General features: G+C 35.2%; 1 protein-coding gene across 1 annotated transcript in view; it reads right to left on the bottom strand.

The window, feature by feature from the left end:
• The window catches only part of GRIK2 (glutamate ionotropic receptor kainate type subunit 2), a 445,724-nt gene that overhangs the window by 20,379 nt on the left and 408,292 nt on the right, over positions 1–17,053 (bottom strand). The gene's annotated exons all lie outside the window — the stretch shown is intronic.

Raw genomic sequence — 17,053 nt, 5'->3', positions numbered from 1 at the left:
CTATTTTACTTATCTTACAACATTATTTCATACTCTGTGTACTTGGCCTAAGCAAAAGACAAAGGTAGTTAAGAATACACCATCATATTCAGAATCTAGGTACAAAATTTAGATCACTGAGGTCTTTTAGTACTGAAGTATTTATTGGAAGGAGAAAGCCACATGTAACAGGAAAGATATTCTTTTAATATCTAGGTGTTGAAGCTGTATGTGACTAGTTTACATTGAGCAAAGCAACCAATTTAAGTTCTAGTTTTAGCAGTTGAAAGGAAGAAGCACCAAACTCAGCATGAGGGAGTTTTGGGTTTTTTCGTTTTGAGGGGGTTTTTTTCAGCATGAGCCCATTCCCATTGTGGTTACACCAGATTGATCTATCTATCCTAAAGCTAGCTTGGGTACATATACATAAGTTGCAGTCATGGTCTCACTCCAATGTAGGCATATCTGAAATTTCCATAAGAATGCTGGCTAACATCATTTATACTACTGGGGATGGGTGGAATCATTTAAGTCTTGGCATATCAACACTTCTCTGTACTTATCCCATAGCTTAGCCCCATCAAGAATCACAGACTAAATGTTCTGCCACCAAACTGATTGCATGCTTAGTTAAATCATATTTGAAAGTTTTGTTTGTTATATTGTTCTGTTATCTCTGTCCATCAGTTACTATGATGAAGCTTTCCTTTAGTTTTTACAAGACAAAATTTAGTCCAGGCCTTTGGAACAGACATTCCTTGCTAGGAGGTAACTGGTGATAGGGTATGTGGAGTTCAGTTTCTCTTAAGTGTCATGCATACTGGAGTCATAGGCATGACAGAAACAAGATGGAAGGGATTTCATTTACGCATAATTGTGGAGTAGATGTTTAGACTATGAGGAACCATGGAAAAACTAATTCCTACAGCCTCATGCATCACAGGGCCTGAAACACCTTCCAGGAATCTGTAGCATAGTCAGCACTCAGTAATAAAGACTGACAGCCACAGTTATAACATGCCATAGAAAAGGAATAGGCAGCTCAGGGGCACTGGGTATAGGAGAAGCACTTACTTTAGCTCCACAGAAATGCTTTTCTTTTCAAAGTCACAGCCAGCTCTGCTCCCTAACTCCGTTAACCCTCTCTAATTGGGATGGGAGGGAAGCGACAGAGAGAAGGGTCAACATAGTGTGGTTCATTCTTCCTATCTGTGCATTCAAAAGTCTCCAAGCAACAAATGAAGAAGAGGGATTCTGTCAGTTCCCAGTCCCTGGCTCCACTTTCAAAATCAGCTCATTTTCACATAAGAAAAGATCACTGAGGACTCTTTCCAGGTCATGGAGTAATGCCATTGTCGTAACTGGGGATTTGATGGATTAAAATTCATTGGCAATCACAGGAAGCAAGCAACACTCCACAGTGAACAGAAGAGCAATAAATCAAAAGAAAAGGCAACAGTTCCTGCAAACTCGATACAGGAGCAGATCCTCCTTTATCCCAAAATCTGGATCTCAGTTTAACTCCAAGTAAATGATCAAGGCTCACCAATCTAAAAAAAAAAAAAAAAAAAAAAAAAAAAGCCACTGATGAAAAGGTGTTCTCAGTAGCAAAATTAGCCACTTAGGTAAGAAGTAGCAATTGGCCAGGTATTTTTAAGAGTATAGAACAAACCTGAGATCATTGCATTACACCAGGATTTCGATGTGGATTCTAAATATAGCTTTGATAACAGGCTTTCTTTGTGATGTTAAGTGAAATATTTTTTCCTGTTTCTTAGCTCTGTGCATCACAGCAAATTTGTTGGTTTATATTTATGAAATGCTCAGACATTACAGCATTCTCCTGTAAGGTACATGTAAATTAATAGCAAAGCATCCCAGACATACAGAGTTTAAACACACTTCCCAAGTATACTGAAAACAACTGCCATATTAATAAACTTTGAGTGGACACAGATCTTCTTAATGTAGAAAGGTATGAAAATCTAGGTTTTGCCACCCCAAGAGATAAGTAACATTTATATACGTTTCCTATTCATTTATGATTACTGCATTAAAATATGAGATAGATTTAAATATTAATAAAAAGTATACTTCTTGCTCCTTTACCAGCTGTCCTTCTACTTCTTTATGGACTTTTAGCTCATGGACTTTTAGACTTCTGGGCATGAAGAAGCCTTTTTCAAAGTTCTTTAAATACATGTTGTGGACAATATTGGGAAAAAATAATAAAGTGGCAGGTCTAATATAAGAAATACTTGCAACTTGAATTTAGCTGTGTTGTACATACATTAGATTTCCCATCCTTCTCTTTCTGATTAAATACATAATTTTGAATTCTACTGTTGTTTTCCAAAGGATGTATCAGGATAAAATATTTATCAGGATGGGTTAATATTTCTGATGAAACAAAGTCAATATTTCCTGATTCTAATTGTTAACCCCGACACTTCATGCTACATTAAGATTATCATATTGTAATATTAGACATATTATAAACATTAAATATTCATTAAGTTGCAGTAACTACAATGGAAAATCCCCAGTAGACATTTACAACAGTCTAAGCTACCCCATATCTAATTAAAACTGCAAACATTCAAAACAGAATCCAAAACAAAGCTGTTCACTATTCCTTTATATATATATATGTATGTATGTGTATATATATTCACCTTTGAGCTACATGCATGGCTTGCAGAAGACAAGTTGCTCTTAAGAGGCAGGAAATATTTTAAATCAGTATTTTATGCCAAATGTAATCAAAACCCTTTCACAAGTGGTGTGTTCTCTAATTGTTTTCACTTCTCCCCAGTCATAACCTTTCCCAACTCATGCTAATTTCTGGTCGTTTCTTTATAGAACCATCATTAAAATGTTCATGTAGGTTTATAAAGCTGAAATGCAACCAGGAGGGATCAGGTAGCTGAGATTTATTTCATATTAAATTTCTCATAACTTTCCAGCTATAAGTATGCAATGTAATTGATACCAAAATTAGATGAATACATGGGATATTTAGGACTACAATAGCCATTCATGAATTCTTGTGCTCATAAGTAGTTAAGGTTTTAGGACTGGAAAGGGGACATCCTTGAATATATTCATTTGTAACTAGCTTAAAACGTATCTATCCTCCATGGTGAGTAAATTACAAAAAAATGCATGTATAATGGTTGTCTATAATTAATAATTTAAATAAGATATGATAAGAGGTTTAATAGTTAATATACACCATTTTTCTCCTTTTCTTTTTGTAGGACCAAGATAACCTGAACAGAATAAAGGCCTTTTTTTTGTTTTACTATTTTAAATACTCAGATCATTATTACATTATTGTATTAGACAATCATATTCTATTCTGGGTTTTTGTTTGTTTCTTTTTTTCTTTTTATAACACAGTTTAGTTTTCTCAGCCTCTCCTCAAACTATCATTGTAAACAGCTCTAAAGCATGGCTCTTAGACAGATTAAATACTGAATTCAAACAAATGAAAGTTAGTAACTTTTTTCATAGACTCTTCATGCATTGTAACATCACAGACAGTTTGAAAAGATCATAATCATAATACACTTTTATCTCTCTATCCCTGTTGAACTGTGCAGCTGCAGAACAGGAAGGTACCTTCATTGAAACCTGTACTGAGAAAATCAGTGATATTACTTTTACCACAGCTAAAAGTATTTCATATTTATACAGTGCTTTTTTTTCAGTTCTGCTTGCAAACCTGTATCACTCACATGTGAATGGTTTGCAAATACAGGCTTCTTTGTGGGAAATATTTGTCTAACACTACCCAGCAATAAATAGCTGAATTAAGGAAGTATAACAAAATGCTACATGCAGTTCTGCTATATGTGAAGATTCGGGCAGGCAGACAAGAGTACGTTGAAAGACAAGAAAACTGCAAGGTCATAACAAAAGTGTCCAGGCCTGAAAACCCAGTTCATGCTTTTGCAGAACACCCCAACACCCTGCCAAGCTATAAGAGAAATTCTGAAAACAATAAATGTCAGTGTTTTGCCATTAGCTGTTTCATCATGGGTGAGGTACGAAGTGGCCTTGGGTACATCTAACTGCAATGCCATCTTAAATCTGGGCAATCTTCAAGTTATTAAAAAAAAAAAAATAGTAGACCTTTGGAGCTGTCAGAATTCCTACAAAGTCTCACTTTGCATTTATAGGTGATGATAAGTTTCAGCTGCTACTGTTCTATTAAGTGATGTTCCATATATTTCTAATCCCCCGATAAATAAGAGAAGCTGACTCTTCAAGTTTTTCCATGCAGATTTCTGTTTCCCAATTTGATTTACAAGGTTAAAGTAATTACAGAGGCAAGGCAGTCAGGTTTTGGTTGATCTTTGGGAAAAGAAGGCATCAGCTAACTGTGTGCATCATATACACAGTGAGAATAGAAAGCCTCAACTATTCAAAGCGTGCTTAAAAACATCGGCTTTCAGTGTTTCACTCACTGTGCTGTTTGTCTATAATGCACCATGACAGATTCAAAGCCGTAGTATTAGTCTTTTCATTTACCCTAGCCAACTTAGAGAATTCTGTCCTCAACAGTGGGGCCGGATGAGACAGCGAGAATTCAGATTTATGAAAAGCTTTCAGAATTTTAAATTTCTTTTCCATTACAAGGGAATCATTTGGGTGCAGAAAATGAAACTAGGTAGGCTCAAACCAAAAGACAGCCAATAGCTTCTATTGGTTTTTGGATGCTAATTCAAGTAACTGTTCAAAGAGAGGGGTCTTGATTCTGTAGTTAAAAAGTCTGAAGTACTTTTTATATCACAAAACTGTTGCATTTCAGTACTATTTCAAGTACTAAGAAACTTTGGAAGTGTCCTCTGGATATGGTCTAGTCCACCCCACCTGCTCAAGACAGCATGTTATTCAGGGCATGTTGTCCAGCTGGGCTCTGAATATCTCCAAGGATGGAGACTCTACAACATGTTTGGGCAAGGTGTCTGATCAACCTTACTGTAAAGAAGGGGGTTTTTTGTGTGTAGTTTTTTCCTCCCACATTTAAATGAAATTTATTTTATATCAGTTTGTGCCCCATGCCTCTTGTCTAGTTTCTGGGTGCCAGTGAAAAAAGTCTGACTCTTTCCTCATTATTTTCCCTCATCAGGTACTTATACAAACTGATCAGATCCCCCCTGAGCTGCCTTCTCTTCTTCAGGCTGAACAGTCCCAGCTCTGTCAGCCTGTCCCATAACCTTCAGAAAGGCTGTGGTCAGTTTGCTTTCAGTTATTACAGGTGCCTCAGAAGAACCTTAAAGCATTGTAGTTAAACCACAGGACATTAGGTGGAGAGTGGTATTTATTCAGTGAGCCTGGGTTGCTGGGAAGTGAGATCCCACTTCTAATAGGCAGTGAAAAAGGAATACTTAGCCAGGAAATGCAAGACAGACAAAATAAATGGCTGATGCTGCAGTTTTTTCGGATCAAGTACGCCTAAAACCATGCAAACACCATGTGTTTGTTTCTAATTAGGGGTGACATATCAGGACAGAGACATTTTACATTTGTAGATGAGTCTTTGACAATGCAATACATACATATGGTCCCAGGTACTATAACACCGACACTGAAGTTTTAATAATGTCTTTGCTTCAGTTACATCTGTTCAGTAAATTTCTACTAGAAACCACTTCTCTAAGGCAGATTCTGCTCGTAACAGCTACCAGACATTAAGTGTTTTGGCAATTCCTTATTGATATAAAGCTCAGTCTCTTAGCATGCCTCTCAGATATTGCTTCAATATGCTCATACTTCCGAGGTAACTATAAAAAACAGTTCTTTCATCAAATATGTTAGCTACACATTCTTACATTTCAGCAACAATAAATTAACTGCTCAAGCAGTTGAAATTCTCAAATTACTTTCAATACATGGTTTGACCTGCATAAAAATAAATAATTTGCACCTATTTTTTGTGCATTATGTTCAGCTAATGAAGACAAATGTATTAATTTGTTTTAGTTACAGAAGAACTGAAGCTCAGCACTTTTATGCGTGTATAACTGATGAATATTACAGTTCAAATTATATGAAGGATTACAGATTAAGTGCAGGCAAGCAGAAGAAAAAGGCCTCTTGTGTTGGTACATGTTTTCCTATTTATTCCTATAGAGACAGATCTGTTTATATGTCTCATCTCCAAGGACTGGTAAAAAATGCTCATATTACATAATTTGTATGGTCTGAAGGTAATAAGTAGCTTCAAAAGAACTAGGGTGTCTTAACAACAAAACAAAATGATTGCTTAGAAATTAATTTTTTAATTATTATTATTATTTGTAGTGCTTTAGATTTTGAAAACTATAGGCAGGGGACAATGTTTATGCATTTAGTATTGAAGTTCAGAGTGCAAAAATTGCACAGTGTTCCTTACACTTATTATTTGAAATTACCTAAGAATGTATAATATATATTCATAAACACCTATGCACATTTTCTATGTAGACAGAGTGCTGGACTGTAAGATGGAAATATTTCTCCAGGAGCAGTACTTTACAACAGGCAATGGCAAGGATAGCTCAGATATCCTCAGTATCTCACACAATATAAACAGGAAATAGCTGCAGAGTCCAAAATCTCAACAATGATTAAATTGAAACCCAGTGTTGACTGGTGGGTTTAATACTTTACAGAGGAAATCCAGGAATATATTTTCATCAATGCCAATTTTAAACTTCTGAACTGTTCAGTATTTTCAGATATGTAGAATTTCGTTTCAGTTATGTTAGCCAAGTGTATTGTTAACAATTTTGGGGACTAAATTAATACATGATTTACCTGTTATTCCTTTCAGTTTTGGAATGCCTGCTTTTTGAAAGGTTTCCGCATCATTCATACCTGTGGCTTTGTTGGTTTTACATAAATATGTTTAAACAGATGTGTAAAAGGTATAGACCTTCTGTTTACCAGTCAGCATCAGACACAACTGAGTTACTGCAAGAGTAGTAAGCAAAGCAAGATCTCACTAACTGTATCTGTGAAGCCTAGGATGTTCTTTTTCTTTTTCTTGTATTTCTTCAAATAAGGCAACACGATTCTGATTTCAGAAAATTGTGCAATATTTAAAGGAAGTAATGGAAACATTTAAAAAAAAACCTGCCTTGTTTCTCCTGGAAAAAAATGTCTAAAATTATGTTCTGCATTGATCACTGACTGAAAAATGTACAAATTTATTGAAAGGAATGTGCCAGTTGTGCTCAGTGCCAGTCATTGTGTTCAATGCCATTGTTTTCTAGTCTTGCCTGAGATTTAAGGAAAATTTTTAAAATATTTTCTCTTCAAAACATTTCACCTTTTCAGTTTGGTGGAGGTGTGAAAAGAGAATTATGTTAGGACATAGAAAGCATCCTTAGCTACAGTAAGTGCTTAACATCAGAGAGTAAGGAATGTTGGTAAATTCCAAACAATTAATTTTGAAAGGAACCTATAGCTCTCTTTTTTTTTAAAGGTATTTAATACAAGCCAGTGTTTTCATTTCTTGTGGCTCTCTTGCTACCATAATTTTCTGTGATTCTTAGCCTAGACCTCCAGGAGAAAAGACAAAAAGAAGAAAAGAGTGAAGAAGCACCAATGTGAAGGAGGATGAAAACTGTACTGCTGAAGTTCTGCAAAGTGTGACATAGAATGAATGCGAGGCATGAAAAAAAAATTTTTAAATATGGAAAACTACTCACTTTGACAGCTCCCCCCTCCCCACAACTATTCAATTCTGTTAAATTACAACTGCCACTGAGAGGTACATTGCAGCTTTTTGCAACTATCACAAAAGAGGGAAGGCTCTCAGGATTGTCTTCAGACTCAGTCTAACAGCTGGCTGTGCAGAAATCCTATTTCCTCTTCCACATCCCAGTTTGTTTGCTATCACTGCTTCCTTCACACTACAACTAGTGCTCATCCAGCCTCTTTAGCAGCTATATAGTTAAACATGAAGTAAATTAATTTTATGAAAAAAGATGAACAGTATTCTGCCAGCTTAGGTCACTAAACCAGCTCATATAGCTGTCAGTTTTTGCACAATGCAGCAGCTTTATGCTAGTTTAAAGTGACAGTGAAACTTCAGCCTTACTTTCTTATTCAGGTATGTTATAGATAGAAATGTTATGCCGGGGTGGGGAACACGATGTGTTTTGTGTTTTTCAGGGCTTTTTTTTTAAATAAGTGATCTGGTTCCCAGAATCAGATCAATAAATCTTTAGTAGCCCTGTTGGTTCTAATGGAAGTAAATTAAAAATAGAGAAACAGATTGAAAATCTGTGTGTGTTTGTGCACCTGTGCAGGAACAGTAAAGAGCACCACATAGAATGGAAGCATCAAGCATGCTAAAGACTTTCAACATACACTTCTTTAGGGAAAAAAGTCTGTCTTTTCCTGCAAATCTGTCCCCATAAAGCATTTGGAAGAGCAAGAGAGAACTTCATCTTCTAACCAAGAAGACAAAAACTCTATCAGAACTGAATATTGGCAAGAATTGAAATAATGTGACGTTCCCTACACTAAAACATAATGGGAATACTGAAGTAAGGTGTAGATACTCAGCAATTAAAATAAAACATTCCAAACCAAACATTTCAGGGAGTCTTGTAACCTTCTCTAAGAATAAAAGCAAAAAAAGAGAAAGATAAAAAGAGCTAGAGAAAGAGGAAAAGGAAAAGGAAAAGGAAAAGGAAAAGGAAAAGGAAAAGGAAAAGGAAAAGGAAAAGAAAGAAAAAGAAAAAAAGAAAAAGAACTGCATAAACAATGGCATCCAAGTACTAGAATAGAATAGAATAGAATAGAACAGAATAGAGTAAGGTAGAGTAGAATAGACTAGACTAGACTAGAATAGAATAGTTCAGTTGAAAGGGACCTACAATGATCATCTAGTCCAACCACCTGACCAATTCAGGGCTGACCAAAAGTTAAAGCATATTATTAGGGGCCTTGTCCAAATGCCTCTTAAACACTGACAGGCTTGGGGCATCGACCACCTCTAAGAAGCCTGTTCCAGTGCTTGACCACCCTCTCGGTAAAGAAATGCTTCCTAATGTCAAGTCTGAACCTCCACTAACACAGCCATTCCCACATGTCCTATCACTGGATACAAGGGAGAAGAGACCAGCACCTCCCTCTCCACTTCCCCTCCTCAGGAAGCTGTAGAGAGCAATGAGGTTGCCCCTCAGCCTCCTTTTCTCCAAACCAGACAAACCCAAAGTCCTTAGCCGCTCCTCATAGGACATGCTTTCCAGCCCTTTAGCCATCTTTATTGCCCTACTCTGGATGCATTCAAGTACTTTAACATCCTTCTTAAATTGTGGGGGCCAGAACTTATTATCATTATGATACTTATCTGTATCATAACCCTACTCCTTCAGGAGAATCTACAACTGCAGGATAACCATACTATACATTCTCATCCAATCAGAGCTTAAAGAATAGACTGTCCCCTTCTTTGGCAATGGCTATAATGTCTGACTATGGACAACTGTACCTTCAATTTTGAGATTCATTTTTAGGTAATTTCTTGAAAATGGAAGGCTTTCTATTCATACTTTAATCTCTGTTAAACTGGACTTCATTTTACCACAGTTATAGGTAGCACCTAGAGCATGAAAAATTTCTAGCACCACTGTGTTCTAAATATGTAATAACATAATAGATTTCTTTACTAGAAATCATTCAGGGCATTTGTTTAAAATATTAATTTGGATGTACTTCATGTTATAAGTGTAGAAACTGCTTAATAAAAAAAGTTAATTCAGACACGTAGCCGTAGAATTCAAGGCTTTGGTCTTTCAAAAGCTAGACAAAACATAGGAGGCAACATCCTACACATCTATAGGATGATGAAGTGTTATTCTTACACTTACAAGGCATTTACTCCAATTTTATCTACCTTTTATTTTAAAGGCACGCTCCAAAAGTAAACTAATTTTTAGATTATTACAAAACCAGGCTGCAAATCTGTGTCTGGAATGATAAATGTAGCAAGGGAGGAAGCTGAATGAATTCTAAGAGGAGATTTAAGGCTCTTTTGAGATCATCTTCATAGTATCTTTTTTCACTTTCTATTGCATATTTAGGAAATAAGAGTCATTTATTTGTTTGTACCTTTACTACATTAAGTTTTAATCTTTGAAATTTCAAGCATCTATTAAAAGCTTTTGTTCTTAAGTAATTTATATTCCCCACTGTGCCTTCATTTAAAATTTTCTATATTTGGAAACATGCACTTAAATAAAAATGGCAAGTGATGAAATCTTTTGTAAAATACCTGCATTAAGAACATGGTCAGGTCAGTTTAAAAATTTCAATATTATGAACTAAAAACTTTTGCCATGAATATTTTTTCTAGGTCACTCCCTAGAGACAGAATAGGTAATATAAATCAGCTGAACCTATACAGTGTTATTGGATACAATGTGATAATTGTTATACATTTCCTGATTAAACTATTTGTTTAAATTCTATTTGAATTGAGCAGCCTATCACTGGGGTAGGAAGAACTCTATTGTATTGCATTTATTAATGGCTTAGATAAATATAAATAATTCATGAAGTCATATTCCTAGAGAAGATATGAAATAGCAGATCGTAAATTATTGCCTGAAACCCTTTTTTACTGCAGTGAAATCTTTAATTTAAGTGAGTGGAGTGTGAAATACCCTTTCTAGAGTCTATGTCTGATGAAATTATATGAATACTACTGTCTTCAAAACATGCTTACTCCAAACAACATTTTAATTACATGCTACAGCTAACTGAAATTCAAAAAAGAAAAAAAAAAGGGGGGAAAAAAAAAAAAAAGAAAGCGAACCCCCCTCTTGGCTCTGATTTGCCAAAAATAAAAGATTTGAATGCCTAAGTAAAAAAAAAAGTTAAGATGAACTACATTGTGCAAAAGTGTATAATTACATTTCTACGTGCAAGTTATCTGCACTTTACGTTAGTTGGCCAAATAGACTTTTTGGAAGTCATAGGTAAGTGGGCAAAATTTTGAGAAACTTTAAGATCAATGTACTGTGAAAAACATTTTTTCTCTAAGAGATAAAAATGTTTGTAAACAAAGACATTTTATTTGTTATTTCATCAGAATTTACAGAAAAGAGAACTTCACTAAAAATGGCACCTCTGAATCAATAGAACAGGAGAGCCTTGAAGTTTTGTTTCATCCTTTGAACTTAAGTGAGTATACTGATATCTGGGGCCTGCAGCCAATGCATCTCTGCTGGAAGGCTGTTTATTTTATTTATATACCTTTCTTTTTGACATGGGAGGTATAACTTTTTTGTATCACAGTAGCTGCCAGCTTTCTATTGTGAATATATAAATATACACTGTGCAGATATATTTTATGTACTTACACGAATAAATTTTGATACCTGGATCTGTTTTACTATTGCAAGTTATTGCAGATTTGTGTAATGGGTAGTTCCGTAAGACTTAGCTTGGCAATGAAATGTTGATAGCTTTATCCACTTGGTATGTTGACCCCAAAATACATTGTTTAATTTCATTCATATCCTGAGAGCTCTATTTTATCCCCATGTACAGTGAAGAGTCTTTATATAGTGGGGGGAATGCACATTTCTTTTTTTAACATTTTTTAAATTAACAAATATTAGAGATCTGAGCCTTAAACCCTTTCCAGCATTTTTCAGGGCATCTTGATAGTTCATCAGTATGGAAAGATCAGGGACACAAACAGTGATATGCTGTAGTAGGAAAAGTCATAATTTGATCACAACAAGGGAAAAGTAAGTAAAAAACTAGTAAAAGTGAAGAGAGTCATGTAATAGATTCAGCTCACTATGTGTTGCAACTGAGATATTATTAATATTAATAGCACAATTTATTTTCTTGTAATAACTGCACAGGAAGAAATGATTAAAAAAAGTGTATTTCACCTTTTTCTCAAACTGTTTTTTACCTCACCATTATCAGATTTTATAGGAACATCACTGCTATACGCAACTAAAGCCCCCTCTTAATCTAATTCTGCAACTTTCCACACCTCAACAATCACAGAGAAAGAGAAATGACTAGCTCTAATTTCTTCTATGCGCCATATCTCACAAACACCGCTTTCTATTTTATATTTCTTAAGAGTTAGAAGAAATATATGCAAATTTTTAGGATTACTTACACCTACCATTTTTCATTTTCAAAATTTCAAAGGCATTACTTGCATGTACCTCCACACATACAGTTTGTCTGGCATATACAGGATAGTCCTGAGTTGCCACATAAGTGCAGATCGTCTGAAAGGTGCATGCTCAGTAGATCTGCTCATATGGAATGGGTTTGACGTATACACTTGTCTGCCATTTATGTACTCCAGATTCAAGATAGAAGCTACTGGCAATTCAATAGAAAATCTGCCCATGCCAGATGGAAAGTAGCCCACTGTCTAACCTACTGAAGAGAAACATGAATTTGGAAAAGAAATAAGAACCTGAAACCATCCCAGAGAGATGAAGATTTGCTTTATTCCAAGATATTATTTCAAATATGTTTCTTCCAATTGGAAAGTAAAAAGTAACAAAAAGTGAAAAGTAGCTTTGCAGACCATTAAGGCCTTAATACAGAGCGCATAGAAGCTAAATTTTTAACCTTTCATGTGGTTCACTTCACATTAACAATGATGTTAATGAATACTCATTATGGAAAGTAGCATTTGTCACATAATATTACTGTGTTTTACAGTATGTTGACCATAGGAAAGTCATATTAACTATGTTTCAGTAGGGCATGAAATGTATATTGCTGGATGGGCTAGGTTTTCTTGAAAAAAAAGGTTACAATTTATGTTTGATAAGAAGAACATAAGCCTGTGGAAGTATCATAAACATTTACGAATCCTTTGCAATGGTAAATTTATCCCAACTGGGATTTATTTAAGAACAAACCTAAATTTAAACATCTTTATCATGCATTATGAAGAAATGGGACATTTAAAACTACTGGAGGTGATAAGTAATTCTTTAGAGGATCTATCATTAAAAGTAGACATTATTCTGCATACCCAAAGGGTTTGTTCTCTTTCTCTCCCCCCCCCGCTTTGTTCGTTTGCTTTCTGTGTCTTTTCTCTCTCTCTCTCTTTCTCATTCTCTTTCTTCTTCCCTCCCTCCCCTCTTTCCTCCCTTAAATATCAGCCTTGGATGGTGAGGTGTATGCCCACACAAAGCCAAATTCCAACCGCTAAAAGAAATATATATTTATTTCTAATAGATAATGGTACGATACGTATTCATATATTTATTATTAGAAATAAACTATACAGCATCCTTCAAGCTTTGTGCATGCTAACAAAAGTTTTCCTGTCTACCAGATTCATTGATGAAGAACACAGGACTGGCAAAATAGTGCCTCCTAATAGGACATGCCAGAATAAAGCCAATACAAAACCCTGGCATGTGGAACTTCAAGCTGGAAGGAAAGAACCCAAATGTGCTCTAGCAAAGCAAGTGTTGCACTCTTGGTTACAAAGCTATTAGCAAAGATGGAAAATAAAACAAAACAAACACAACCCCAGTTACAAACAGGTTCTCCCTTATCTGCTCCAAAGTATCAGTTGCTGTCAAACATCTCATCCCATGTCCATTCTTCCCTTCTCTTTTCATTATAAATGAAGTTTTTCTAGCCTCACACCAGAAGCAGCTGACTGAAAATGAATTCAAGTATATACAAGACTATTACCTTAATTTATAACATGTATCATGCGAATCATTCATGGTACGTATAACTTATCAAATTCACTATCTCTAGTTTATTTTTCAGTGCTGCGGGTGTCATGTGTGACATTAAAGCTAACAGCAAAGATATCACACAGAATGCTGCCTTGCACCTATTCCAAACATGAGTGTATTTTGTTGATTTTAAAGGTGTACGCTGATCCTACTTTGTGCGAAAAGTACGTCGTTTCCAATTCCCTTCATCAAGGCTACATTTTAGCAATCTAAACTTTGTCGACTTCGCTAATGCTTTTAGAAGGATTAAAATAATCATGTAAACTCAGATTTTGCTTCTTCAGTGTGTTTAGAAGGAGTTGATACCTATACACTGCCTGATCTGCTTTTTCTCTTCCTCTTGTGCAACTTTCTTTCTCTGAATTTAAAACTTTCACATTGTGAGCAGAGAGCTTTTACTGTACTACTCTAAGCTGGTGCTATATTTGGGTGGTTGCATTTTCCAAGTGATTATCCTATCATAAACTACTCTGATAGCATATTTTTCTGTTAGGAAAGCTTTTAGCTCTTCTGCTTGTAGCTACGTACACTCAAGCAAATTATGTTCTTACTAACTATTATTCTATTAGCCTTCAAAAGGGACAAGATATGTTGCACCTACTTCCTTTGATGCTGTTCTCCAAAAGTAACCATATCCATTCTACTGTATTCGACATAAGATCTGTAACAACTGTATTCTACAAATTTAATCTTACGTGCAAATATTTCTGCAACTTCAAGCCACTATTCCAGGAGATAAACTGGATATTTTTGTAAATTTGGGAGATTACTTCTACATCTTTCAGATACTGTGTCTAACACAAATAGTTCTGTATTGTTCTACTCAGAGATCTGTTGCTTCCCAAATAGGCACAAGCAGTAACATGCGCTTTGTGAAACCATTACACTGTAGTTTTCCAAGCACTTGACAAGTTACTCTTAGGATTATTAACTCTAAAAAGATATTACTCAACTGCATGTGTATAAACTTCTTCCATAATCATTAAATAATGATGAAAGCTACTTCTATAGATTTAACCATGTCATAAGTGCTTTTAAAGATGCTGGAACTATTTTTTCCTGTAGAAATGAGATTAGCTATAATGCATGAGTTTATTTTGTATTATCTGCTGCTCTGTAAGATTTTTTAGCTTCAATAAAGCAATATATTTACCAAAACTTTGACAGGCACTATGGATATGCTGCTTCATAAGGTTTCCTTTCAAATGTATGTGTGAACTATGCATTATTTTAGCATAGGCTACCCAATCTCTCCTCTGAGACCATATGGTTAATACACAGAATACAAAACTTTTATAAATGTTAGTTCTCCGGATAGCATTTTATAGATACTGCCCAAACACAGGACTAATCTGTTATTCTTAGCTATTCTGGGAAAGCTCCAGATGCTGTTTTATTGTACCTTCATTTCTGTTGTGAAAACCTTACTTTACATCTTATTTTAGGTTCTGTTATATTTCCCTTTATGAAGGCCTTATCTTTTTTTCAGATCTTATTTCAACTTCTTTTGCGAAGTTTAACACTGTTTCAACTCTTGTTTTACCTCCTTTGGTGATCTCTGATTCCTGCAGGTATGTCCTCTATTGTTTCATCTTGATTCAAGACAATTGTCAGCTCACAGATCCCCTTGTACAACACTATTATTTCTCTTGACACAGATAATTTGTTATTACTTGGAATCTTGCAGATGAATAAGAGCTGAATAATGGGTTTGATATGATTTGAAGTTAACGAAGAAATACTGCATGCATAGTGCCTGTTCTCCCCAAATAAGGTAGGAGGCAAAGACCAAAAGACAGTTTACTCGCTTCCTTGCCTCTTTACATCCAATACTTCTTCCTCTAAACTTTAACTCTAGAAGCCTGTTTCTGGCTTTATCATTGCCTATCATCTCTTTTCTCTGGTGTTTATGCTGCTTCTCTGATTTACACATAATCAAAATAATTTGTAAAATAGCCTAGTCTCTCTGATTCCTATCACTTTGGCACTTCCATGGGCGCTTAGATTTCTGGGGCATGCTTCAGATGCTTCACAAGTTTGCATGCAGCTTATTCAAGGATTTTAAACTACCACTAAGATTTAATTTTCCCAAACCTAAATGGAAGGTGGTTTTCACCCTCAAAATAACAAAAGGTTTATATATCAGAAAATACAAGATGCCAAAGAGAGCAGCAGGACTGACGTCCGGTCCCTTCTGGCACTTATATGTCTACAGAACATATTCAGCAATATAAGAAGCCACAATAGAACAGGGTGGAAAAATGGGTATATAGATTAAAACTAGATTCCTAACAACTAACTGTTCAAAGACAGAATGAACAGAATCATAATTTCTGCAGCTGTCTATTTCAAAGCGAATTACTGAAATAATGAAAATTATAAAGATGTTATTAAAGTTGCAGTAAATATCTACAACATATAGGGAAACCTATATTTGATAATACTAGATACCTTTTTATCCAAGATATCCCAGTAAAGTTTATTTCTTAACCTTCCTTACCATGTACTTGATTTAAAGTACTGGACACAACTTTCCCCATACAATGATTTAGTGTATACTATTAACATAGATAGATAAAATCAGTACCAAAGGTAAGACCTATTTGAGAAAAACTTAAAACATGTTCATATCAATCACAAAGTGATACATTCTTCTTAAAAATAAAGTTAAAATAAATATTGGCCTTGCAAAGAAGTCAGCAGAACGATCTTACAACATTAGGTAGGAGGACTGTGCAGTACTGACAGAGTCTTTGAGTCACACCGTTTTTTATTCCCATCTATTCTGAAATCTAAAGCCAGATCCTCAGCTCATGTCCTTCAAAAATCACTGCAGGCAATGGGAACTCAGCACCTCAGTGCTTGCTGAATCCCATCCTGTGGATTCTAGCAGCCAAACTAATGTCTGTAGTTAGCTTCTAATCTTGCATCTAAAGTTTTGTACCTAGTCAAGAACACCTGACCTGGAAAATATTTACAGGATTGGAATTGCTCTGCAAAACCATATTCTACAAGGTTAATTCAGTATTTCTTTTGTCTGTGGATTATACATGGCACGTTATGGAATCTTTCCTCCTCTTTTAAGAATCTCATTGATCAGCCCTCTCAGTATAAATGCATTATGCCCATTTGCTAATGCAAGCCTTCTACTACTAGCACCTCATTTCTAAAGAGATCAACATTTGAAAAACATCTTTTTTATAAAACAAAGTGCTGTGAAAAGTAGTTGTTGTTGTTGTTGTTGAACACATGGAAGGCACCGTGTAAGAGAAACATATCATATGAAAATGTCCAATGTTTTATAAAGTAACTATTTTTTT

Source organism: Mycteria americana, chromosome 3 (assembly GCF_035582795.1).
Source record: "Mycteria americana isolate JAX WOST 10 ecotype Jacksonville Zoo and Gardens chromosome 3, USCA_MyAme_1.0, whole genome shotgun sequence".
Taxonomy (NCBI): Eukaryota; Metazoa; Chordata; class Aves; order Ciconiiformes; family Ciconiidae; genus Mycteria; species Mycteria americana.
This window is presented reverse-complemented; position numbering and strand designations above follow the sequence as displayed.